Below are 25853 nucleotides of genomic sequence, written 5' to 3' on the forward strand. Positions count from 1 at the left end.
TTGCGTTATTCCTGCTCTTTGCCACATTCCATATCCCCCATCCATTCCCCCCGGGGCAAACCTATGGTTGTTTCTTATCGGGGACCCCCCCAAGGCTCCAGTCTTTCCCCTATGCCGTCTCCACTGTCCCCAAATCTTCAGTGTAGCTACCACCACCGGGCTTGTGGTGTAGTTCCTCGGTGAGAACGGCAATGGGGCTGTCACCATAGCCTGCAGGCTAGTCCCCCTACAGGACGCCCTCTCTAATCTCTTCCACGCCGCTCCCTCCTCCTCTCCCATCCACTTACTCACCATTGAAATATTAGCGGCCCAATAGTACTCACTTAGGCTCGGTAGTGCCAGCCCCCCCCTATCCCTGCTACGCTGTAAGAATCCCTTCCTCACTCTCGGGGTCTTCCCGGCCCAAACAAAACCCATGATGCTCTTTTCAATCCTTTTTAAAAAAGCCTTCGTGATCACCACCGGGAGGCACTGAAACACAAAGAGGAATCTCGGGAGGACCACCATCTTAACCGCCTGCACCCTCCCTGCCATTGACAGGGCTACCATATCCCATCTCTTGAAATCTTCCTCCATCTGTTCCACCAACCGCGTTAAATTTAACCTGTGCAATGTGCCCCAATTCTTAGCTATCTGGATCCCCAGGTAACGAAAGTCTCTTGTTACCTTCCTCAACGGTAGGTCCTCTATTTCTCTACTCTGCTCCCCTGGATGCACCACAAACAACTCACTCTTCCCCATGTTTAATTTATACCCTGAAAAATCCCCAAACTCCCCAAGTATCCGCATTATTTCTGGCATCCCCTCCGCCGGATCCGCCACATATAGTAGCAAATCGTCCGCATACAAAGATACCCGGTGTTCTTCTCCTCCCCTAAGTACTCCCCTCCACTTCTTGGAACCCCTCAACGCTATCGCCAGGGGCTCAATCGCCAGTGCAAACAATAATGGGGACAGAGGGCATCCCTGCCTTGTCCCTCTATGGAGCCGAAAATATGCCGATCCCCGTCCATTCGTGACCACGCTCGCCACTGGGGCCCTATACAATAGCTGCACCCATCTAACATACCCCTTGGAGATCTTTCCTTAGCACCATGTCGGCGATCTTGCGCATGGATTTGGAGCCCAGTCCCCAGGGGGCCATATTTGGGTTGTTGGACTTGCCGGAGCTGCAGTTGGGTGCGGGGGCAGATGTGTTAGCCTTCGCCTCGCTGATCGCTCGCGGGCGGGTCCAGTTGGGAAGGAGGTCAGTCGCTCCACTCTGTGCCTCATTGTAGTTGGGGGATCTAATGGAGTTTTTGTATTTGGAAAAGATTTGCTTTGAGGGGTCAAGTGAGGAGGTCCACAAGTGATGGGGTTTGTTTGCATTACATTTCAAAGAGCTAGTTACACTCAACTGTTAAGGGGGGGGGGGGAGAAAGTGGGGCGTTTGATTGAGGTTACTGGGGGCGGGGGTTGGACGTTTGTGTTGTTTTTCTTCACAATGTTGTGTGTTTAAAATGTTAAAATATCAAAGACTTGAATAAAAATATTTTCAAATTTTCCATTCCGTCTCTTTCTCCCTCAATCCAATCTTTATTTTCCTCTTTCTGTACTTAATTTGACATTGAATTCACCCACTTTAATTTATACTCCTTCTCAGTCCTCACAGTTAATATCGCAATCATTCAATCTGACTAATTAAGGAGATACACAGTTGCTTGCCCTGTTCACTGAGATGCGTTATCAGATTGCACTTTCAGCAACTTGCTGTACAAAGAATGTAAAAATCCAACGTCCAAGGGCAAAGCAAACTAATGGTAAATGCCACAAATGCGTTGCTAAAGTAAAATCTAACCCATCAGTAAATTAAAACTCCAATTTCATTGCAGCTATCCCAAAACAGCCTCCCGTAACAGCCTCCTCGAACAGATGCCGGAATGTGGCGACTCGGGGCTGGCTTTTCACAGTAACTTCATTTGAAGCCTACAAACGACAATAAGCGATTTTCATTTCATTTCAAAAGAGGATTATACCCTCTGTTTCCAGAAACCAAGTGGTCACCGGCAAACAATACAATACAAGCAACCACTGCTGGTGCCACCGTTTTGATCTGGCTGCAGAAAAACTGTACTCTCAAAACCCAATTCTCTCCAATGCCCTGTGACAGCTGCCAATCCCACTGCCATCTTCCCTTCGTCCACACACTACCGTTCTATCCCCTCCGCCTCTGCCCCCACCCTCACCCCACAGACAAAGAACCTGCACAGCCCAGCAAAATATGGCGTGCCATTGTGGCATATACAGGACTTCCCACTTAGATAAGGAAAGCCACTAGTCTGATGCATAAAGTCATCATAGCAAGTTTACAGCAATGTTACATCCTGCTGTACTGTTGTCATCAAACCCACTCAAAATAAAATAGGCAAAATCTAAACACAGTCCTGCATTATACTGGGGAACAACTCACTCATTATAAATGGGATATTAAAATGTACTTTTCTTGAAACGGGTTGTGCAGCTGATAGTTTGTGAAAGATCAACACATTCTGGTAATGTTGCCAAATGTAAGGGTTTGCACTACCATGTAGTACATTCATTAGGTCATCTGCCCGACTGTATTCCTACCATTATTAATCAATTCTTCAATCTTAATCTACTGACTTGAAACTTCCTACCACGTCTTCCCCTCCCCACCTAGCTTCTTTCTTCCACCCTTTCCTCAATGAGCTGATTCACACAAGGGAGCCCTTGATTATCTTGCCAAAATGACTTATTTAGACTAAAACTTAGACTAATTGCAAGACGCTATTCAACTATGGAAAGCAACACAAAACAAGTCTGACTTTGCTCTCAAACATCATGATTGAATTCAGTGCATCTGTGCAACTTTCAATCAGCCAGGATTCCTATTTTTGATTACCAGACAATGGTCCTTCGCAGAAAACACACAGACAGACATCAGGCAAGGTCGGCGTTTGGTCAAGCTGCAATGATTCAAGCTGGAATTAAATTTTGGAGGTGAAGAATGGACATTAGCGAGGCTGTTATGTTTCCCAGCATGAATCAGTGATTTTCAGAGCAGGGGAAAGTGAAGGAAAGATCTTTTAAAAATAACTTTTAGAACAAAAAGGGACAAGACTCCCCCAGCAGTTCAATTTGTTCTGTGACTCAGTCCATTCTTTCCAGTTTTAATCAATTAAGAAACCTACACTATAAAGAATAATCAAAGCTTTAAAAGACAAACTGGGAATTTCAGCCCTGGCTTTTGTTAATACTAGTAGTGTCTGCATGGGTTTCCTCCGGGTGCTCCGGTTTCCTCCCACAAGTCCCGAAAGACGTGCTGTTAGGTGAATTGGACATTCTGAATTCTCCCTCAGTGTACCCGAATGGACGCCGGAGTGTGGCGACTAAGGGATTTTCACAGTAACTTCATTGCAGTGTTAATGTAAGCCTACTTGTGACACTAATAAAGATTATTATTACTTGAGCATTCATTTTTAGGGCAGATAAAATTGTTAGCTTGTCAAGAAACCCCCAAGCAATGTAATGAGGGAAGACTACAAACCCTGCCACACAGAAGAGGTAGTGCAAAGACACAACATCTTAAAACACTTGAAGCTAATTCCTTGAACATCTTAAACACTTGAAGCAAGATCACTTCAAATAGATCATAAGCTGCACTTAAGACACATTTGTAACAAAAAGATTCAAAGTAAAAGCTTGGAGTGTTTCTGAAGCAGCTTCTGCTAATTCAACACTCTATTTGAGAAATCAATAAGCAGAGGGAGATAAAATAGTCGCTACAAAGAGTACAGTTTGTCAAGGAATACACTGGAGTAAAATGTTGAAACCTATTTGTCAGGCTTATGAATTATGTACTTACATCAAAATGTATCTATCTGTTACTCATTGTACATGTCATTTCATATTTGCACTAAACACCAAGTGATATTTTTTCCCTTCAATTTCTCCTGCTGGGATGTTCCTTGCACCACTCTCCAAAACCATGGCAGACAAGATACCGCTGCAAGTGCTCTTTGAGCTAGTCAGTGGGAAACATCCATGAGCTATCATGAGGCACCTCCGACACAAGTGTGAAAATGTCAAGGCATTTATCACAATTGAATGTTTGTCTGTTTTCACGCTATTTCCTAGGCAGGAAACGTAGCCACTATTGTTACAGAGACAAGAGCATAAAATATAGATATTCCATTGCTCAGCCTTGCCTCCCAGCTCCTCTTCATGCCGAACAGATGCTGCTAAAAGCCAAGAACCATGTTATTTTTCAGTGCAAAGATAATGGATCTGAATAGAACGAATAGCGTATCAAGGCTAATTTTCACACAAGTATTTCAAAGGAAGGTCATGCAGGCATGCAAATTTTGTTATTCTGTCTGATTTACTTATGTATCCCCCACGCCAGCTCACATAAATGAGTATTGATTAAATGAGGACTCTGTAGATAAGTTGCTTAAAGATTGATACAATCCTAGAGCCACCAGGTCCAACAATATCTTATTAATTACAAGGTCTGTTGCATTTTGTTTACAAACTGCTGTTTGTGATTCCCATGGACCCAGGAGTCAGAAAGTAAGCTTTTAAAGAACACAAATACCATGAAGCCAGGCATATTAATAACTAAATTAGCATGTCATAGGACAGGGCGGGGCTGCCCCACAATGGGAAACCCCACTGACCAGCATAACGGAGCATCCCGCCGGCGGGGTGAAACAGAAATGTGGTGCAGCGGGATGGAGACTCCATGTGTTCAAGTCCAGGGTTTTTACATGTTATCTAGGCTGACATTCCAGTGCAGTACTTTTTTTTATTATTTATAAATTTAGAGTATCCAATTCTTCTTTTCCAATAAAGGCGCAATTTAGCGTGGCCAATCCACCTATCCTGCACATCTTTTGGGTTGTGAGGGCGAAACTCACACAAACACAGGGAGAATGTGCAAACTCCACACGGACAGTGACCCAGAGCCGGGATCAAACCTGGGATCTCGGCGCCGTGAGGCAGCAGGGTTAACCCACTGCGCCACCGTGCTGCCCCTCCAGTGCAGTACTAAGGGAAGGTTGGATTACTGTCTTTCAGTCCCACTTTGGTCCCATCTAACCTCCGACTCAGGTTGATGTAAAAATACCAAGGCACTATTTATAAGAAGAACAGGGGAGCTCTTCCAGATATTGTGGCTAATATTTATCCCTCAATCAAATCAATGCCACTAATAAACAAATTACCTCAGCATTATCACACAGCTGTTTGTAGGAGTTTACTGTACTCAAATTGGCTGTCGCATTTCCTAGAACAGTGACTACAGTAATACTTTAATGACTATTGTAACTGTTATGCCATCCTGGGCTACTGCACGGTCAATTCCAGCCCCACCTAACCTGGAGTCGCAATAATCAATTAATTCTTAGGAAATACCCCATGATGTGGAGCGACGCATCGGTTTAATTCTTCAAAGTTGAGAGCAGTCTATGGTCTTCAGGGACTGTGGCCTCATTTACATTTACATGAAATGCTTTGCGGTATTTTGTTAACATTCTTTCTTCCTCTGAAATAAAACACCAGCCCCCAAAAGACAACTTCTGAATGTCAAAGTTACTTTGCATCATCAAGACAATTCATTAATCTTCAGTCAACCTGAGACAATGCATATCATTAGCCTTTTCTACTAGATCCCGAATACCACAATACCTGAGGCTCTGAAAACTATGCAGCCACTGTAGCCCATGGTGGCAGTCTCAAATATCTTCAGCTGCCACCTAGGCTAATTGAAACAGCTTCAGTCACTACGACCAAAGTCGCCCCTATTCCAAATTTTATTAAATTGAGAATCAATTCATCTTAAATTTAAGATCATAAATCTTTGCACAAGGCCAAATTTTATATATTAATTCATAGGATGTGAGCATCATTGGTACGGCCAGTATTTATTGCCCATCCCTAAACACTCTTGAGAAGGTGGCTGTGAGCTGTTTTCTTGAACCGAATCACTGCAGCGCATCTGGTGCAGTTCCACCCACAATGCTGCGAGAGAGGAAGTTCCATGTATTTGGTCTGGCGACAGTGATGGAACAGCGATGTAGTTCCAAGTCTGGATGGTGGGTCGATTACTTTGTAGCTGGTAAACAGGGTTTGACTCCGGAGTTGAGTTACCACAGAATTCCCAGAATCCGATCTGCTCTTATAGACACAGCATTTATATGGCTGGTCCAGTTAAAATTCTGGTCAATAATAACCTCCCAGGGTGCGATAGTGGGGATTCAGCGATGGTAATGCCATTGAATGTCATGGGGAGATGGTTAAATTCTCTTTTTGGAGATGGCCATTGTCGCATGCGAATGTTACTTACATTCAAATCCAATACATATGTAAAATTATTATGGGGTTACAACACTGCTACTTAACATGCCCATCCACTGATGTTTCATATTATTATGCACAGGATATAGACTTATTTCCTCCAGTCTTTTACAATTTTTACACCACTCACCTGCTTAACGCTATAGTTCAAATCATGTGCCAGTTTTGGTTAAATGAGCAACTGCACTCACAAAATAAAAATCATAAATAAGCCAGAACTGGAATCAAATAGCCTCTGAAATTCAATCCTCGAAACATTTTGGACATCATTCTTGCAGTTTACTCAATTGATGACCTCACATCGCTTCTTATGGTATGGGGTTGGGAGTGGATACCTAAATTTACACAAAATTACATTACAAACGTTCAGATCGTCCATTCAGACTGGAGCCTGTGGTACTAACAACACTTAGACAATCAAAAATTGCCACAAAAAAGTTTCAAATTATACATTAATATGAAGAATCAAAACAGAAAAGGCTCACCTTAGCAGAATTAGGCCATTTGGCCCATCGGGTCTGCTCTGCCATTAAATCCAGGGCTGATATTTTTCTTATCCCTATTCTCCTGCCTTCTCCCCATAACCCCTGATTCCCTTATTAATCAAGAACCTATCTATCTCTGTCTTAAAGACACTCTGTGATTTGGCCTCCACAGGCTTCTGCGGCAAAGAGTTCCACAGATTCACCACCCTCTGGGTGAAGAAATACCTCATCATCTCTGTTTTACGGGCGGTACGTGGTGCAGTGGTTAGCACTGGGACTACGGCGCTGAGGACCCAGGTTCAAATCCCGGCCCTGGGTCACTGTCCTGGTGGAGTTTGAACATTCTCCCCGTGTCTGCGTGGGTTTCACCCCCACAACCCAAAGATGTGCTAGTTCGGTGGATTAGCCACGCTAAATTATCCTTTAATTGGAAAAAAATTAATAATTGGGTACTCTAATTTTTTTTTAAAATCTGTTTTAAAGGATACTCCCTTCAGTCTGAGGCTGTGCCCTCGGGTTCTAGATTTTCCTACTAGTGGAAACATTCTCCCCACGTCCTCTCTATCCAGGCCTCGCAGTATTCTGTAAGTTTCAATAAGATCCCCCTCATCCTTCTAAACCCCAACGAGTACAGACCCAGAGTTCTCAACCGTTCCTCATGTAACAAGCTCTTCATTCCTGGGATCATTCTTATGAACCTCCTCTGGACCCTTACCAAGGCCAGCAAATCCTTCTTTAGATACGGGGCCCAAAACTGCTCACAATACTCCAAATTGGGTCTGACCAAAGCCTTATATAGCCTCAGAAGTACATCCCTGGACTTGTATTGTAGCCATCTCGTCATGAATAACTGCCGACTGACGTTAACCTTAAGGAATGGTGAACTAGGACTCCCAAGTCCCTTTGTGTTTCTGATTTCCTAAGGCTTTTCCCATTTAGAAAATAGTCTATGCCTCCATTCTTCCTACCAAAGTGCATAAACTCCCCCCCCCACTGCCACCCGCCCCTTCCGCCCAACATAGACACACAACAGACACACACACTCCATGACTACAGGAAATAATTCAGCCACAAACACAAAAAAAGTGTGCGTGAATATTGTACAAACAATATGCTCTCGAGCTGTTGCGTCAGTTATCTGCATCATCTAAAACAAAGGGAGAACTTTTCACAGCCAGGGTCAGAATATACAAATCGTGGCCAATTACCTACCCCTCGTGAAATTTAAAATGACAGTAGTTCCCATCATGGACTGCCATCTTACTTCATTTTCCCTTTACATCAACACCCTCCCACCCTCCTATACTCTTCCAGGGCTGCATTTTCCCCTCTTTGACCACCATCAGTTCCATGCCTCCAACCCCCTGCACCCACACCAACCTAAATTCCCCCTTTTCTCTGCTTCCCTCCTTCAGCTCCTTGCGTTTGTTCCACCATCCTCCAATCTGTAATCCTGTTCAACCCCAAAAAATGTCACACACAAAGGAGATCACTGAAATATTTATAACAGGACATGAAATATAACTGTTTGCCTTTCACTCAACAGCACTATTTGAAATATATCCCTGCAGCTGGCTGTAACATTTATTGCAACAGACATTCATATTCTTAGCCAGCTGCTTCTTGATGTCATTATACTTGGAGGTGACAGGGAGCAGCAAACGTCAAAGCAAATAGTCAGCCTCTTAGTTAAGCCACGTCCACAGGGAACATTAATATATTTTTTTAAATATTTTTATTTGCTATATTTTCACCTTACAAAGAACAAAAAACAACAAAACCACCCCAACAATATAAAACCTAAAACACGGACTCGTAAATCATAAACGAAAAACAAACCCTCCACCCTTTACCATTCAATGGCAACCAACGCCCGAAAGTACACGATAAACAAACCCCAAGAATTGTAGAACCCCTTCTTTGCCCCCCTCAGCTCAAACTTCACCTTCTCCAGGGTCAAAAACTCCAACAGATCCCCTGTCCTCCTCCAGGATGCACCCTTAATTCGGCGGGCGGTACCACCAACTTCTCTGACCAACAACCCCCCCCACCCCCCACAACACCGCCTCCAACAGTGAGGAGGCAGGCACTATCAGGAAGTTCGGGAAAACCTTCCTTGCAAACTCTCAAACCTGCAAGTACCTTAAGCCCTTCCCCCTGCACCAACACGTACTTTTCTCCCAGCACCTCCAAGCTCATAAATCGCTCCCAAGATCTTTTAATTTCCTTAATCACCCTCTCATCCCACCTCCGAAACCTCACATCCATCTTCCCCGCTCGAACACATGATTCCCCCTAATCGGCATTCCCCCTGACCTTGCCTCCAGCTTAAAGTGCTACCTAAACCGTCTCCAGATCTTCAAAGTGGCCACCACCACCAGACTCCCCGAACACTTAACTGGTGCCATCGAGAGCGGTGCCATTGCCAGTGCCCACAACCCCGATCCCCTACACGAGCCCTCCTCCATCTTAACCTATCAAATCTCCTCTCCTCCCCCCTTAACCCAGCCCCGCAGTCTCCGCATTTGTTGCCCAATAATAGTACAGTAAGTTTGGGAGGCCTCGCCTTCACCCCCGCCTGTCACCCTCTCTCCAAGACCACCCTCCTATCCCTGGCCACCTCTCCCCTGCCCCCCTCCCCCGCCCCAAATAAATGAGGTGACCAATTTATCCACCGCCTTGAAGAAAAATGTCAGTAGAAAGACCGGCATGCACTGAAACAGGAACAAAAATTGGCGGTAACACATGAATTTTAACTGCCTGCACCAGGCCAACCAACGACAGAGGGAGGTTGTCCCACCTTCCCAAATCGGCCTTTACCCTCTCTCACCAAACTAGTAAAATTATGGGGACGATTCTCGGAGCCCACCCCAATCCCACATCACCTGCACCCCCAAGTACCTAAAGTGGGTTGCCGCCAGATAAAATGGCAGCCCTCCTCCCACTTCCGGATGGGAAACCATAAAATACTCGCTCTTGCCTAGTTCAATTTATACCCAGAGAACAATCCAAATTGTTCGAGCAGCCCCATTATACTTCCCACCAACGTGCTCAGCTCTTAGATATACAGCAGCAGATCATCAGCATATAAAGATACCCTATGTTCCACCCCTTCACTATTCCCTTCCACAACCCCGAGCTCCTTAGCGCAATGGCCAAAGGCTCTATGGCCAATGCAAACAGCAGGGGGACATAGGACACCCCTGCCTCGTACCTCGGTGCAGAGCAAAGTACCCGAATTCATATTATTAGTGTGATTACTCGCCATACAGCAGACGTACAATAAACATTTTTTTTTCAAACGGGAGTTGGGGAGGGGAGAGTCTTGGATATATAAGGAGTTGATGGAGTGGGAAGGGGTCCCTTTCAGGGAGTTGAAGAGGAAGTGGGAAGAGGAGCTGGGAGGAGAGTTGGAAATCGAATTATGGGAAAAGGCTTCGAAGAGAGTTAATTCATCCACGTCGTGTGCCACATCCAGTTCAAGGTGGTCCATAGGGCCCACATGACAGTAGCCCGGATGAGCAGGTCTTTTGAGGAAGTGGAGGATATGTGCGGATGCTGTGGGGGAAGCCCGGCGAATCATGTACATATGTTCTGGGCGTGTCCGAAGTTGAAGGAATTCTGGCAGGGATTTGCGGACGTCTTGTCAGAGGTCCGGGAAGGGAGGGTGACTTTGAGTCCAGGATTGGCAATATTTGGGGTATCGGAAGATCCGGGGGCCGAGGGGGGGGAGGGAGGCCAATGTTCTGGCCTTCTCCTCCCTGGTAGCCCGGAGACGGATTTTGCTGGGATGGAGGGACTCGGAGCCTCCAAAGTCAGGAGTGTGGATCAGTGACATGGCAGGGTTTCTCAGGCTGGAAAAGATTAAGTTTGTCTTGAGAGGATCAATTCAGGGGTTCAGCCGGAAGTGGCAGCCGTTCATCAACTTCTTCAAGGAAAACGTGATAATGATGCCATTGGAGGAGGGAGAGGCGGAGATAGTGGCAGCTATGGACGCGGAGAAGGCCTTTGACCGAGTAGAGTGGGAGTACCTCTCGGAGGTGCTGCGCAGGTTTGGGTTCGGGGTAGGGTTTATCAATTGGGTTAAGCTCCTTTACAGAGCCCCGATGGCGAGTGTAGTGACGAACCGGCGGAGGTCGGAGTACTTTCGACTGTACCGAGGGACGAGGAAGGGGTGCCCCCTGTCCCCCCTGTTGTTCGCATTGGCGATCGAACCATTGGCCATGTCATTGAGGGAGTCTAATAAATGGAGGTGGGTGGTCCGAGGGGGAGAAGAGCATCGGGTGTCGCTATATGCGGATGACCTGTTGCTGTACGTGGCGGATCCAATGGAGGGGATGGTGGAGGTCATGCAGACTCTAAGGGAATTTGGGGAGTTTTCGGGCAATAAGCTCAATGTAGGGAAGAGTGAGCTCTTTGTATTACAGGCGGGGGACCAAAAAAGAGGGATAGGGGACCTACCGCTGAGGAGGGTAGAGGGGAGCTTTCGGTATCTGGGGATCCAGATAGCCAGGAGTTGGGGGACCCTACATCAACTGAATCTGATGAGGTTGGTGGAGCAAATGGAGGAGGATTTCAAAAGATGGGACATGTTACCGCTCTCGCTAGCGGGTAGAGTGCAGTCGGTCAAAATGGTGGTCCTTCCGAGGTTTCTGTTTGTGTTTCAGTGCCTTCCCATCGTGATCACGAGGGCCTTTTTTAAGAGAGTAGGCAGGAGTATTATGGGGTTTGTGTGGGCGAATAAGACCCCGAGAGTAAGGAGAGGGTTCCTGGAACGCAGGAGGGACCGAGGAGGGTTGGCGCTGCCAAACCTGGGGAGCTACTACTGGGCAGCAAATGTGGCGATGATCCGCAAGTGGGTTATGGAGGGAGAGGGGGCGGCATGGAAGAGGATGGAGATGGCGTCCTGTAAAGGAACGAGCCTGGGGGCGTTGGTGACGGCACCACTGCCACTCTCGCCAACAAAGTATACCACAAGCCCGGTGGTGGCGGCAACGCTAAGGATCTGGGGCCAGTGGAGACGGCACCGGGGTGCAATGGGAGCATCGGTGTGGTCCCCGATCAGGGGTAACCACCGGTTTGTCCCGGGGAAGATGGACGGGGGGTTCCAGAGCTGGCATCGGGCGGGGATTGGAAGAATGGGGGACCTGTTCATCGACCGGACGTTTGCGAGCCTAGGGGCACTGGAGGAGAAGTTCGAGTTACCCCCGGGAAATGCCTTTAGATATATGCAGGTGAGGGCTTTTGTGAGGCGACAGGTGAGGGAATTCCCGTTGCTCCCGGCACAAGAAGTTCAAGATAGGGTGATCTCGGGTGTATGGGTCGGGGAGGGCAAGGTGTCGGAAATACACCAGGAGTTGAAAGAGGGGGAAGCGCTGGTAGAAGAGTTGAAGGGTAAATGGGAGGAGGAGCTGGGGGAGGAGATCGAGGAAGGTCTGTGGGCTGATGCCCTAGGTAGGGTTAATTCCTCCTCCTCGTGTGCCAGGCTCAGCCTGATACAATTTAAGGTGGTCCACAGAGCGCACTTGACGGGGGCGAGGTTGAGTAGGTTCTTTGGAGTAGAGGACAGATGTGGAAGGTGCTCAGGGAGCCCGGCGAACCATGTCCATATGTTTTGGTCATGCCCGGCACTGAAGGGGTTCTGGAGAGGAGTGGCGTGAGCAATATCTCAGGTGATGAAAGTCCAGGTCAAGCCAAGCTGGGGGCTAGCAATATTTGGAGTAGTGGACGAACCGGGAGTGCAGGAGGCGAAAGAGGCCGGCATTCTGGCCTTTGCGTCCCTAGTAGCCCAGCGAAGGATCTTGCTAATGTGGAAGGAGGCGAAGCCCCCCAGCCTGGAGGCCTGGAGAAATGATATGGCTGGGTTCATAAAGTTGGAGAGGATTAAGTTCACCTTGAGAGGGTCTGCGCAGGGGTTCTACAGGCGGTGGCAACCGTTCCTAGACTATCTCACGGAGCGTTAGAGGAAGGTCGGTCAGCAGCGGCAGCAACGTTGGGGGGGGGGGGGCGGGGACTGCCTGGGAGGGCGGATGAGCAAGAGATAACATGAAGGGTTGGGGAAACTGGCACGTACGGGTGAGGGCCAGTGTACAAAGCTGTGTAAATATATCATTTTGCCATGTATATATCTTGCTCTGCGCGATTTCTCGGGTTTTTTTTGTTACGGGGGGGGGGGTTATTGTTTGTAAGGGAGAAAAATTGTGTTAAAAATCTTTAATAAATATATATATTTTTTAAAAACTTCTTCAAGGAAAATTGAACGTCAGCAGTAAGGGGGGGAGGGGGGAGGAAAATGGGAGGCATGGTAGTGTAAGACCAGGACAGGGTACTTAGTACACGGGTAATCAGGAAATGGGGCGGGGGTAGTAGGGGACGTTGATTTTAGTTTTTTTGTGGGGGTCAGCCCGCACAGTTGTTTGAGGGGTGATAAAGTGTGAAACTTTAAACTGTGAAAATTACAAATGCTTCAATAAAATATTTCCATACAGCAGCCGTACCTACGCCGCGAACCTCGGTCCAATTTCAAATCTAAGACTGCCTTCAAATAACCCGCTCTACCCAATCAAACACCTTTTCTGCATCCAGTGCCACCAGCACCGCCGTCTCCTTTCCCTCAGCCAGCGACATGATCACATTTAACAACCTTCTCACTTTAGAGAACAGCTGCCTTCCCTTCATGAACCCCGTCTGATCCTCTCCTGTCACCTTCGGGAGACACCCCTCCAACCTTGCCAATATCGTGGGATCTACATTCAGTAGGAATATGGCCTGTGCGACTAACACTCCATTGGGTCCTTATTTTTCTTTTTTTAAAATAAATTTAGAGTACCCAATTCATTTTTTCCAATTAAGGGCAATTTAGAGTGGCAAATCCACCTAACCTGCACGTTTTTGGATTGTGGGGGCGAACCCCACACAAACACGGGAAGAATGTGCAAACTCCACACGGACAGTGACCCAGAGCCGGGATCGAACCTGGGACCTCAGCGCCGTGAGGCAGCAATGCTAACCACTGCGCCACCATGCTGCCCCTTATCCTTCTTTAACAGCAGGGAAAGCGAAACCTGCCCCAATTTCTGTGGCAAGACCCCCCCCCCCCCCCCCCCCCACCCCCCACCTATCGCCTCCTCAAACATTCCCACCATCAGTGGCGGCAACTTGTCCTTAAACTTCTTATAATATTGCACTGGGAACCCATCCAGTCCCGCCGCCTTCCCTGACTGCATCCTCTCAATTGCCTCCTTTATCTCCTACTCCCCCACTGGCCCCTCCAGCCCTGCCCTGTCCTCTTCCTCCAATCTCGAGTACTCCAACCTGTCCAGAATCTCCCTCATCTCCCGCTTTTCTATTAGCAGTTCCAACCTGTACAACTTTTCAAAAACTTTATTGATCTTCTCTGGGCCACCACTAGCTTCCCCATCTTATCCCGCACCAGGACTATCTCCCTGGCCGCCGCCTCCCTCCAGAGCTGGCCGGCCAACATACCTCCCACCTTCTCCCCATGTTAATAGACTGCCCCCCTCACCCTTCTCAACTGGCACACCACTTTCCCTGTGGACAACCGGTCAAACCTTGCCTGAAGCTCCTTCCTCCTGGCCAAAAGGGCTGGACCCAGGCCTCCCGCGTACCTCCTATCCACCTCCAGAATTTCCTCTTATCAATTTTTGGCGCTCCTTTCTCGCTTCCTTGTCCACCTTAGCCTTAAACGAGATCATCTCCCCCCTTACCACTGCCTTCAGAATCTCCCGGACCACCGATTAGGAAACTTCCCCTGTGCAATTAAACCTCACATATTCCTTAATCATCTTGAAATGAAATGAAAATCGCTTATTGTCACAAGTAGGCGTCAATGAAGTTACTGTGAAAAGCCCCTAGTCGCCACATTCCGGGGCCTGTTCGGGGAGGCTGGTACGGGAATTGAACCATGCTGCTGGCCTGCCTTGGTCTGCTTTAAAAGCCAGCTATTTAGCCCAGTGTGCTAAACCAGCCCCTACCCCGCATTTGGGGACATCGCAGGCATCAGCACACCCGAAGTGCAATGGGCTAGCCTCGTCCTGGGCGAACCACCTTCTAGATCATGGTTTCACCCCTGCCAGCTAAGTATTGCCACCTTCCCAATCTTATTGCAAAAACGCCAGTCCCCGAACAACTCCACATCCATTCCCCCCCCCCGCAGCCTTCTAGTTCCTCACCCATTGAGATGAACTGATCACTATGTTGCGACAGAGCTTCCTCCACCTCCTTCAACTTCTCTCCTTGCTCCCACACCTTTGCCGATATCCTCAACACCACCACCTTCCGGACCTGTTGGGCCCACTACTAGTGAGGACTTTCAATGAGGCGATTTTTTTTTGGGGGGGGAGAGAGAAACGATGTCCAGGGCGCTGATCTCGCTGATCTTGAAGTGGGACAAGGACCCTTTACAGTGTGGGTCGTACAGGCCAATCTCGCTCCTCAACGTGGATGCGAAGCTGTTAGCGAAGGTGTTGGCTACCAGAATTGAGGACTGTGTTCCAGGGGTGATCCACGAGGACCAGACGGGTTTCGTGAAGGGAAGGCAGCTAAACACCAATGTGCGGAGGCTCCTAAATGTAATCATGATGCCTGCAGTGGAGGGGGAAGCAGAGATAGTGGCGGCTATGGATGCCGAGAAGGCCTTCGATAGGGTGGAGTGGGGGTACCTGGGGGGAGTGTTAAGGAGGTTCGGGGTGGGGTTCGTTAGTTGGATTAGGTTACTGTACGAAGCCCCGGTGGCGAGTGTGGCCACAAATCGGAGGAGGTCGGAATACTTTCGAATGTACCGGGGGACGAGGCAGGGGTGCCCCCTATCCCCCCTGCTATTTGCGTTGGCAATTGAACCTTGGGCGATGGCTTTGAGGGAGTCCAGGAACTGGAGGGGGCAGACGGCATGTTACTGTTTGTGGCGGACCCGGTGGGGGGGATGCCGGAGGTGACGCGGATCCTCAGGGAGTTTGGAGACTTTTCCAGGTATAAGCTCAACATGGGGAAGAGTGAGCTATTCGTGATACTCCCAGGGGACCAGGGAAGGGGTATAGACGAGCTTCCACTGAAGAGGGCGGAAAAGAGTTTTTGGTACCTCGGGATCCAGGTGGCCAGGAACTGGGGGGCCCTACACAAGCTCAACTTGACGAGGCTGGTGGAGCAGGAGTTTAAAAGGTGGGATATGCTGCCGCTCTCCCTGGCGGGTAGGGTACAGTCGGTGAAGATGACGGTGCTCCCGAGGTTCCTTTTTATATACCAGTGCCTCCCCATCCTGATCCCTAAGGCCTTTTTAAGTGGGTCAGCAGGAGCACCATGGGATTTGTATGGGCGAAAAAGACCCCGAGGGTGAGAAGGGTGTTTCTGGAACGGAGCAGGGACAGAGGAGGGCTAGCGTTGCCCTCGCTAGGTAAACACCCGGGTTAAGCTGAGTTGGGGGCTCGCACTATTTGGGACATCGGACGAGCCGGGAGTGCAGGAGGCGAAAGAGGCCGGTATTCTGTCCTTTGCGTCCCTGGTAGCCCAACGGAGGATTCTGCTACTGTGGAAGGATGCGAGGCCCCCAAGCGTGGAAGCCTGGATCAGCAACATGGCAGGATTCATTAAATTGGAGAGGGTAAAATTTGCCTTGAGAGCATCTGTACAAGGGTTCTTCAGGCGGTGGCAACCGTTCCTAGACTTTCTAGCGGAGCGTTAGGAGGTGGTCAGCAGCAGCAGCAACCCGGGGGGGTGTTTACTACTGTGTTTATTATCGTTTAATGGGGACTTGTATATTGGGGGAATACGTGACATAGCTATTAGATGTTTATTTATGTGTTCTTTGCTTTTTCTTATTTCTGTAAGGGGGGTTTGTTGAAAATATGTAAAAAATGTGAATAAAAATATATATTTTTAAAAACACCACCACCTTCCTCGGAGTCATTGCCTCCTCCATCGCTGACATCATCTCCTTATGCATCATCTCCATGTGTTTGATGAATTGCCTCTCAAACTCTCCAGCCATCACCTCGGTCAAAGTCTCTACTATGCAGGGTGCGGCCCCACCCAGCAATCTAGCCTCTGCCATCTTTCCTGCTGCCAGGCTGGCCCGTTCACTCGACGGCGAACTTTCGCTCACCCACTTCTTCCCAGCACCTTTATCTGGGTCTTTGACATTCCCCTCCTTCCTCATGTCTTCCTGCACCAGCTTATCCAAAAAACTTCTCCTGGAACCGGGCATTAAACTCCAAAAACCAGAGCTTCGAGCAGGAGCCACCCAACGTGCGGCTTCCACCTATATGCCGCCATTGGAAGTCCCCGAGAACATTAACATTCTAGAAGGACTATATAGACGACAAAACACTTTAGCCCAATTTAGCAAGCTGCAGAGAAATCGCCATCTTGATCTGTACGGAAGTAGAATAGAAACTGTACAGACTAATGCTCATAATAAGGATGGCTTAATCAATGCAGAAAGTCCATCTTTTCCCAAAGCAGCAGCAAACTGTCAGTGTTCTACAATAGACTTTTCAAGCTGCAACCCCAGTCCTGGCAATCCAGCTCTGATAGCCCAGGCAAAACCCTTCTATTTGTGTCTGTATTTCGTAGCTGCTGGTTTTGACTGTGCAAACTTTGCGAGCTTTGGAAAAAGTTGCTCCTTCATTCATAGACAAAATTGAAACCAAGGCACCAAGACCAATTCTCAGTAACTCCCAGATGAACTACGATGAATGGGAACACAGAGTTAAATTTCATGTGACTCTCAGTATGCAGCAATGCGATCATTATGAGAAAGCTTCGACAACCCTCATCTGCCAGACTGCGACTCAAGCAACACAAGATTAGGCACTAGCACGTAAACCAGGCCTACATCACCAAACACTGGTATTAAAGAGATGTTAACATGCGATATTCTGCATCAATCCGAACAGTCCACACAGAATATCAGCATCAACTCTTCACAGGCCATATCTCCCAGCTGCAAAATCCCCTCTCAATAAATCTCTGCCAGAACACTGTTTTCTTCGTGTTGAATTATCTATAATCAGCTGATCCAAGGTTGCTGAAGTTTTTGGAAATCTCTGATGAACCCTCTGTTACAATTCCTCCAAACTTCTCCATGCTCTCAATAACCAAGGTGAAATCTTGAGGGATCAATGACTCAATTATAGCTAAACTTTCTTAAAATGTGGAAAAGCTAGTAAAATTAGATAAGAATTGATATACTGCAAAATTCATAAGTTATGAAATGTTACATCACTCTCAAAGCTATGGAATCCATTTATTAGATCAATACAGAATTTCTGTGCAAGGACTCCCAGGACCATCCACTATTTTCCTCGCCAAATTAAAGGATTCAACATATGCACCCAAAAACTGTACTGATTAAAATAAGAAAGTGAGCTACTACTTAATCGCTTGACTGCTGCAGACCAATACGATCAATGTTTTGTTGAAAAATCTACTTTGATAGGGCAGGTTCGATCCTGGCCCTGGGTCACTGTCCGTGTGGAGTTTGCACATTTTCCCCATGTCTCCGTCACCCCCACAGCCCAAAGATGTGCAGAGTAGGTGGTTTGGCCACGCTAAATTGCCCCTTAATTGGAATTTTTTTTTAAAAATCTACTTTGAGGAGGCTACAGAATTGTTAAAAATTCACAAGACTGCAATAAGAATTCAGCACTCAGTTCTGAGTCCAGCCTTAATATGCATTTGTTGCTCCTGCTACATCTGACAATGCAATACCTGACAGGATAAAGAAAAAGCTTGACCCTCCATCACATTCATCCTGTCTTGACCTGGGAACAGTCAATCTTAAATCAAACTACAACAGTGGGGAAATCCAAAACTACACATGTTAAATTAGCAGAACATTTATGAAAAAAAAACAATATTCATAGGATTATTCTTTTCAGGAAACGCTTTGAGACACTGAATGAAAACTGCTGTACAAATGCCAGTTGTTTGTTACTTCTTTACTCAATATTTATTCAGCTGCATTTTAAGGATATTTAGCCTCATCATAATTACTACATTCAGGTTTCTATGGCATGTACTAATGCCTATTTCTTTTTAAACTGCCCTCACCGAAGTCTAATTTCATGGACACACCATAGCACAGCAATGTGGCAAATATTCAATCGGACTTCCACACACTCCCAATGGGGACAGAGGCTTCAACACAATATGGCTAGTTTTATTATTATTCAGGAGCTAGTTGATTACACACTGACATCCTTACATACCTACCATCTGAATCAGTTATGATGTATTTAATCAATAAACGGCATTATGCTGGCACAGTGGTTGGCAATGCTGCCTCACAGCGCCACAGACTCATGTTCAATCCCGAGCTTGGGTGATTGTGTGGAGTTTGTACTTTCTCCCCGTGTCTGTGTGGGTTTCTTCCGGGTGCTCCGGTTTCCTCCCACAGTCCAAAGATGTGCAGGCTCTGCACAGACAGTGACCGAGCGGGGGAACGAACCTGGGACCCAGGTGCTGTGCAGCCACAGTGCTAACCACTATGCTACTGTACTGCCCTATGTGCAGGTTAGGTGGGATTACGGGGATAGGGCGGGGAGTGGGCCTAGGTGGGGTGCTCTTTCAGAGGGTCAGCACAGACTTGATGGACCGAATGGCCTCCTACACTGTAGGAATTCTATGATTCAATGTCTTCTGGTTCCCAGGTCGAAATAATCACACTTTTAGACTCAAATACTGCGAGCTTCATCAAATGTATTTCTCAGATCACACCATGTACTACGGACTGATACATTGTTGGTTCAATGCATAGTGCAGTAGTGCATGATGTGACATTCTGGATACTTATGTACACATACACATGAAATTCCCAAGTAGTATTGGAATAATACAACAATATAACAAACAACGAAAAACAAATTTTAAAAGTAATTTGATCTTCTGAACCTAAAGTCAAGCAGAATTCAGCTGCAGTACCGAAAACAAGAAAAGCAGTCAAAATTCTTGTGGGGGCAATAAATGTCAAGTGCACCAATTTGGATCAATTTCAGAGACCAAGATCTCCATTACAAGTGCGCGTGTCCTGAAGCTCCTGCACCAATGCAATCCAGTTTTCACTACAGTAGCATAAAGATTATTATTAGCAGTTATGTTAATGAACTAATAATCCAAAGGCCTTAACTAATGATCCATACACACAAGTTGATATCCCACCATAGCAGCTATGAAATCTAAATTCAGCTAATTAAATAAATATAAAATAAAAAGCAAGCTGCCATAATGGTGGACATGAGACTACCGGATTGTTAGAAAAACCCATCTAGTTCACTAATGTCCTTCAGGAAAGGGTACTGGACCTTTTTACTTGATCTGACCTATATATGTGACTCCATACCCATAATAATGTGGTTGACTCTTAGCTGCCCTGTGTACTGGCCTAGAAATTCATCCACAAGAAAAACAAAGTGCTGGAAAGCCTCAGCAGGTCTGGCTGCATTGTGGAGAGCGAAAGAGAGTTAAAACTGACTCCAATATGACTCTTCTGAACTGAAGAGAGGTAGAAATGTGATGGGTTTTAAGCTGTTACAAAAGCCAGGAGGGGCAGGTGGAGGAGAAATCCATCCGGTTATCTGAAGAGCAATTTGGAATGGGCAATAAATGCTGGCTTCCAAGAGGTGGGAAAGACACTACCTCTTTCTAGAATGGGCCTTTGCAAAGAAGGCCTGGAAAAAGATGTTGTGGTTTTTGTCAAGGTTCATCCTGAGCAGCTGCGTGATACAGGACTCTTGTGCTCTACAGGCTGTTCCCAGGGAGGCACAGAGACAAACATCAACAGCTGCTGGAGGACACTTCAGTATGCAGCACGCTGTATGGACAAACATTAAATCTTTTTGCACTTTCTGTAGTATTCAATTTGAAATGTTTTGGAATGTGCTTTTTTTTACAAGTTTTAAGAATCAAGTATATTTCTGGAAAAATAAATACTGGCTTTGCAAACGATGCCCACATCCTCCAAATGATTCTTTTAAAAAGTCTTATGAAGCACTGGAAAATTTGGGTTGGCTTCTAAAATAAGGATTCAGCATTTACACACTTAGGCTGCAGAGAAAAAAATGAATTTCAAAGTTCCATAATAACAAGAGGGTATGATTCACAGCACGTCAAAATGCATAAATACCTTCCCGATTAGTAATAGAGGCGACACTCCATCTCTGCCACTGCATTGTCTGCCTTATTTATAAGGGCTAGTCACTGCAAACTTAGCAAAACCTGGTTTCTAAGAATTTAATTCATGCAATCAATTGAGCCCGAATCATATTCTTCTACTACAACTGGATACACTTGAACATAAATTACAGTCAGCTACTCCCATTTGGGTGTTCAGGGCATGTCCGAACATAATTGTGGTAGCTACAGTACAAGGCAGGGCTACAAGTCTGTCAAACATGGGAGATATTCACACTTCTGCAGCTGTAAAATAGATCTCTCACATTCTTGTCGATACAGGTGGGTTCTGACAGCTTGTTTGGTTCCAAAATATTATGGTCGGATCAGAATTTTTAAAGATGGGAATTTTAAAAAGTCCCAAGAGCTACGTGGAGGATTAGATGGAGTACAAGCTGCTGGTGTCAGATAATATGAGTAGGGAGCAAATCAACAACGACTTTGCACAAAAGACATGAAGAATGGGAGACAACGTTACACATGACTAAGAAGAATGATTTAACGTGTGCAAATCGGAAATTACACAGAATGGGATGGAATAAGAAGTCATTATGTACAATATAATTTCATTCAGAGATAATTATACAAAATAAAAGCACTGTGTTTTTAAATGAACCATAGTGTAGAAGATCAAAAATAGATCTTGAAACCACTTATGTGTAACTTTGAATAAAAATAACATACTGCATTTTCATCCAAAACAGTATGTGAAAGCAGTCTTCAGAGTACTAACAGAAGGTCACATTTATTTATAAAGCACTATTGATTCAGTTTCAGTGCGTGACTTGAGTAACTAGATATATTAGGCCAACAAAATTCATGGTGAAGTTTGGAATTAAGGCAAAAGTATGAAAGGTATAACAAATAGCAACAAATGGAATTTATTCCATGTCAAAGTTGCAGACATGGAAAAGCGTTTTTTTAAAAACCAAGTCCCATTTTGCCTAGATGATGTTTGTGCATGTTCTGAATTTATATACCTTTATACCTTGGGTGACTGCGTGGAGTTTGTACGTTGTCCCCATGTCAGCATGGGTTCCTCCTGGTACCCCAGTTTCTTCCCATAGTCCAAAGGTATGCAGGTTAGGTCGGGTTACTGAGATCGGGAAGAAGAGTGAACCTAAATACAGATGCTCTTTTAGAGGGCCATTGCAGACTCAATCGGCCGAATGGCCTCCTTCTGCACTGTGGGGATTCTATGGATGTTGCACTTAATCGTGGCAAATGCTAAATATCTACCAGGGTGGGAATTAACTATCCAGATATGGCCCTAAAATGTACCAGTAAGTCAGTAACTCTTATTAGCCAAAGCCAAACACTGACAGCAGTTACAAATTGTACATTTGCACATCAAGGTCTTTGAGGCTCAGACAAAACTAAGTTTAGGCTCTTACTGTAACAGCAAAGGTGCATAATTATGTTAGTTTGGTCCACTGGGCTACTTTCAGTCTACATTACATCATATATTTGTCACTGGAGCTCACCAGCAGTGAAATTAACTGCTTTCTATATTTGTTGACTTATTAATTTACAAATTTTAAACAGTCTTCGATACTGAAAGCACAGTTTTCCTTTCGGAAGCTGACACTGTCTTTCAAACGTTATGAGGCACACGAGCAGCTTGCCAATGTATTCTGTTCAGTCACACAAAAATATTGAAAATCCTCACAACCACATGTCAATACAATGTGTTTCTTCGCCCTGCAATCAAGAACATTTCAAGTGCAGTTTCCAGTGTTTGGTTGAAATTAGTGTTGGTAATAAAAAGTGCTTGAGAAATTAATAGGACTGAAAGCCGATAAATCCCTAGGGCCTGATAAGGGCATCAAAGGAGGTGGCCATGGGAATAGTGGAAGCATTATGTTGTCAACTTCCAAAATTCTTTAAATTCTCAAACAGTCCTGGCAGTTTGGAGGGTGGCAAATGTAACCCCTGGTATGGGCCAAGGTTTAGAAAGTCCAGAGTATGTTATGAAGTCCACCTGACCTACAACCTTATGTTGAATTTGGCTAGGATGAGCACAAGAGCCTTCCCTTCAGGTGTGATTCATCAGTCTTCCCAGACACTTTAATCAAAACAAGCTTTATTCTAAGAACTTAGTTAACATATAACACACAGCAAGAGTTTTATCAATTACAAACATAAAGATACCACCCAGCTACAGTAATCTATGTATAACGCTTAATGAATCCCCCCTCAACTGCTCCAGTTCAAAAACGAAATTCACTAAATAAAAAACCCCTATTCAAAAGCGTGGCCCAGCACACTGGTCGCGATTCTCTGCTCCCGCGCCGTTTCAGAGAATCGCCTGGGGCGCCATTTTTACATGCGACGCCGGTCCGACGCCCTCCCCGCGATTCACCCCAGCGGCGAGAATGGCCCCGTCGAGGTCTGCGCGGCGCAGGCCAGAGAATCGCCCGGGACCCCCAAAACGGCGATTCTCCGCTCTCCCAATATTTTCTGGCCCGGATGGGCCGAGCGGCCTGCCCAAAACGACGGCTTCACGCCGGCGCCATCCGCACCTGTTCCGGCGTGAACACTGCGGGAACACTGGTGGGGGCAGCCTGTGGGGGGGGGGGGGTGAGGGGGGTTCCTGCACTGGGGGGGGGGGGGGTGCTCAAAAGGGGTCTGGCCTGCGATCGGTGCCCACCGATCGGCGCACCGGCCTCTCTGAAGGAGGACCTCCTCCCCTCCGCTGCCCCGCAAGATCGATCCGCCATCACATTGCGGGGCGGCCGCGGGGAGGACGTCAACCGCGCATGCGCGGGTTGGCGCCGGTTATCCCGCGCATGCGCGTTGACGTCATTTACGTGACGCAGGCCCTGTCATTTACGCCGTGCCGCTTTTAGGCGGCGCCAAGGCCTGGCGCGCGTAAATGACACGGCACCGCTCCTAGCCCCCTGGGGGAGTGTGAATCGGGGTCTGGGAATGGCCTCCGACGCCGGAGTAAAACACTCCGGTTTTCACTCCAGCGTCGGCACTTAGTCTCCAGATTGGAGAATCGCTCCCACTGTATTCTCACTTGACTAAGACTGGCCTTGGACCCTGTGATTCTGATCTGGTTTCAACCAGCAGATTCAAATTCCTTGCAGAAAGCAATTATTATCTCCATTTTTAGCGGAACAGATATTTAAAATGAAAATAGAGAAAAACAGGCCAAAACAAGTATTTCTCCCGTCTGTAGTCCATAGCAGTCAAACTAAAAATGAAACTAAGAAAAAACCTCACAGCCACAGTTCTGCTCGACCCAGAACTGAAGTCATGTGATAAGACAAAAACCTTTCTTAAAGGGACACTCCCATGACACCCTGCTATTTAAAAAAGGAAAGATGGTGAAAACAGGGACACACAGACTGGTTAGCCTAACATCAGTAATAGGAAAAATGCGAGAGTCTATTATAAAGGAGGACACTTAGAAATATCATCCAGATTAAACAAAGTCACCATGGATTAATGAAGGGGAAATAATATTTGGCAATCTACATGAGTTTTTTGAAGACATAGGAACAGGAGCCCCTCAAGCCTGTCCCACCATTCAATGAGATCATGGCTGATCTGTGGTCTAACTTCATATACCTGCCTTTGGTCCATATCCCTTAATATCTTTGCTTAACAAAAATATATCTCAGATTTAAAGTAAATAACTGTTCTAGCTTAAACTGCTGTTTGTGGAAGAGAGTTCCAAACCGCCACCACCCTTTGCATGAAGAAGTGCTTCCTAACATTGCTCCTGAATGGTCTGCCCCTAAGTTTTAGACTATGCCGCCTAGTTTTAGAATCTCCAACCAGTGGAAATAGAATCATAGAATTCCTAGTCTAAAGGGGCCATTCAGCCCATCGAGTCTGCATCGACCCTCTGAAAGAGCACCCTACTAAGGTCCACTCACCCACCCGATCCCTGTAACCCCACCCAATCTTTGGACACTAAGGGACAATTTAGAATAGCCAATCTACCTAACCTGCACATCTTTAGATTTGCATAGTTTAGTGTATAGTTTGGATGTGGAGCATTCATCTTTATATATCCTGTCTTTTCCTGTTAATATCTTGATCTTGAAGACTTTGATCAGATCGCCTCTTAACCTTCTAAATTTGAGCAAAAACAGGACCAATTTGTGTAATTTCTCCTCGTAACTTAACCCTGTGGTCCAGGTATCATTTTTGTAAACCTATGCTCCATTCCCTCCAAGGCCAATATATCCTTCCTAAGGTGGAGTGTCCAGAATTGCTTTCAGTGACTGCCAAGTGGGGTCTAACCAGCGTTTTGTATAGCTGCAGCATAACTTCTGTGTATTTATACTCCAATGCTTTAGATATCAAGGCTAGCATTCCATTAGCCTTTTTTGAATATTTTCTGCACTTGTTGGGGGCATTTTAACTATCTATGCACCTGGATCTCAAGTCTCATTGAACATCCACTGTACTTAACCTCTTCCCATTTAGAAAGTACCTTGCTCTATCCTTTTTTTGGGGTCCAAAATGGATAACCTCACACTTGCTGACATTGAATTCCAACTGCCATAATTTTGCCCATTCACCCAGTCTGTCAATATCTCCTTGTAATTTCATGCTATCCTCAATGCTGCCTAACGTTGTATCATCAGCAAATTTGGATATATGACTTTCTGTGCCACCATGCAAGACATTAATGAATAACTGAGACCACAACACAGATCCCTGCGGTACACCACTAGTCACACCCTGCCAATTAGAGTACTTACCCATTATCCCCATTCTCTGTCACCTGCCACTCAACCAATTTCCTAACCATGTTAATAATTTGGCCCCCAACTCGTCAGTTAACAGTTTCTTATGTGGGACTGTAGC

General features: G+C 46.3%; 1 protein-coding gene and 1 pseudogene across 3 annotated transcripts in view; both read right to left on the minus strand.

The window, feature by feature from the left end:
* Positions 1 to 25853, minus strand: part of agap1 (ArfGAP with GTPase domain, ankyrin repeat and PH domain 1) — a 1093107-nt gene that overhangs the window by 1051280 nt on the left and 15974 nt on the right. The window lies entirely within an intron of this gene.
* On the minus strand, positions 14820 to 14946 carry LOC140408089 (U1 spliceosomal RNA; annotated as a pseudogene).

Source organism: Scyliorhinus torazame, chromosome 2, assembly GCF_047496885.1.
Source record: "Scyliorhinus torazame isolate Kashiwa2021f chromosome 2, sScyTor2.1, whole genome shotgun sequence".
Classification (NCBI taxonomy): domain Eukaryota; kingdom Metazoa; phylum Chordata; class Chondrichthyes; order Carcharhiniformes; family Scyliorhinidae; genus Scyliorhinus; species Scyliorhinus torazame.